The following is a 1782-nucleotide window of genomic DNA, read 5'->3' as shown; positions in this document are numbered from 1 at the left end:
ACAGTTGAACTTTGGAAGTCAATACTTGCTTCACTGGCTAAAACAGTTTTCTTGGTGTTTCAAAAAAATATTTAAACACCTTTGGAAATTCTTTAAAAAATCTTAAAACACAATTTGGACAAAAGAGGAATATTATAAATACCTACACAGTAAACCCTACTAGGGAAAAATTTTAAAGTCAGCCTCAATTATCAAGAGAATAGTATAATTATTATGTCTTTATTCATTTCATACTTTCTGAATTTATAGTATGCACTTTCTATATATTTAGGAAACTTGATAATGTGGACTTTGAGTCAGGGAGATGGATCAACAGGGAAAGGCTCTGTGGTGGTTTGAATGATAACCCCAGAGGTGGTAGCAAATTTTGGGTAGGCTTAGGAGGTGTGGCCTTGCTGGAAGAATGTGTCTAAGGGCTGGCTCTGAGTCTTCCCTACCATGACAGACTCTTTCCCCTCGAACCCAGAACCCAAATAAATCCTACATTTTATAAATTACCTTGGTCATGATGTTTTAGGGTTTTGTTGTTTGGGATTTTTTGGGGGGCGGGTGGGGGGATGTCTCACTATGTAGTTCTTGCTGTCCCAAACTTGCTATGTAGACCAGGCTGGCCTCAAACTCACTAAGATCCTCCTGCCTCTGCTTGTTGAGTGCTGGAATTAAAGGCGTGGACCGTTACATCTAGCCAGTCATGTTTGATCCTAGCAAAAGAGAGATAACTAAGACAGGTACTAACTATGCAAGCCTGGTGACCCGAGGAGTCCCAGAACTCACATCAAGGTGGAAGGAAAGAACCAACTTCACAAAGTTGTCCTTTGTCTCCTCGTAGGTGTGGTGGCACCCCTCCCCCCATGATAATACTATAGTAAAAACTTCAAATAAATAATACTAATAATGCTGACTTTCTTTTTTTGTTGTTGTTTGTTTGTTTGTTTTTTGTTTGTTTTTTGTTTGTTTGTTTTTTCAAGACAGGGTTTCTCTGTGTAGCCCTAGTTGTCCTGGAACTCACTTTGTTGACCAGGCTGGCCTCGAACTCAGAAATCCACCTGCCTCTGCCTCCCGAGTGCTGGGATTAAAGGCGTGCGCCACCACGCCCGGCAAAGCCGCTTCGGACGAGGATGGGATTCGAACCCACGCATACTGAGCACAGTGGATTAGCAGTCCATCGCTTTAACCACTCGGCCACCTCGTCCCCTGACTTTCTTTTATGGTTCTGGGATTGAACCCAGAACCTCATTCATGCTGTAAAATGTCTCTGCCACTGACCTGCAGCCTAGCCTCGAGAATACTTTTAAGAGAAGAAATATTTCAAGAGATTCATTTAAAAAACGAGGTAGCCCTCTGCAGAGGTTAAGGATAGATCAGACTCTGCTCTGCCATGAGCTGGCTTGGTGACCTTGGCATTGAAGCTGTGCCTTTATATGACGCATGAAATCATGTATACAAGCACTAGAGGGGCCTCAGTAAGAGCTGATGTCATTAATAGCTTGAACCATGCTCCAGGCTAGAAACAGTGTCCAGAGAGCCCCAGCCGCAGGAACCTATCCCGATGAGAGATTTACTTGAATTTTAAACTACCCCCAAAACAGGGTAACAAGATAGTACCCTCACAGTTTCAAAGTTCAGGAATTCTGGCTACCCTCAAACTCCATGCGTTCCATGGTAAGGCGAGGGGCTGCAGAATGGGAAATGTACCTAAATTCACTGAGTACTCGTGCTTCGGGTTCCTTGCCCCTCCCACTGGCTTCCAGACAGATAAAGAATGTGAAGCTCTCAAGACCA

The 1782-nt window shown here is 43.5% G+C and overlaps 1 non-coding gene across 1 annotated transcript; it reads right to left on the bottom strand.

Moving 5' to 3' along the window:
- Positions 1 to 1110: 1110 nt before the first annotated feature.
- On the bottom strand, positions 1111 to 1192 carry n-TSgct1. The gene has a single exon. It is a non-coding gene; the product is annotated as a tRNA-Ser (tRNA).
- Between the last annotated feature and the right edge of the window lie 590 nt (positions 1193 to 1782).

Source organism: Mus musculus, chromosome 1 (genome assembly GCF_000001635.26).
Source record: "Mus musculus strain C57BL/6J chromosome 1, GRCm38.p6 C57BL/6J".
NCBI classification, from domain to species: Eukaryota; Metazoa; Chordata; class Mammalia; order Rodentia; family Muridae; genus Mus; species Mus musculus.
The sequence above is the reverse complement of the archived record's forward strand: the minus strand, read 5'-3'. Positions and strand labels throughout refer to the sequence as shown.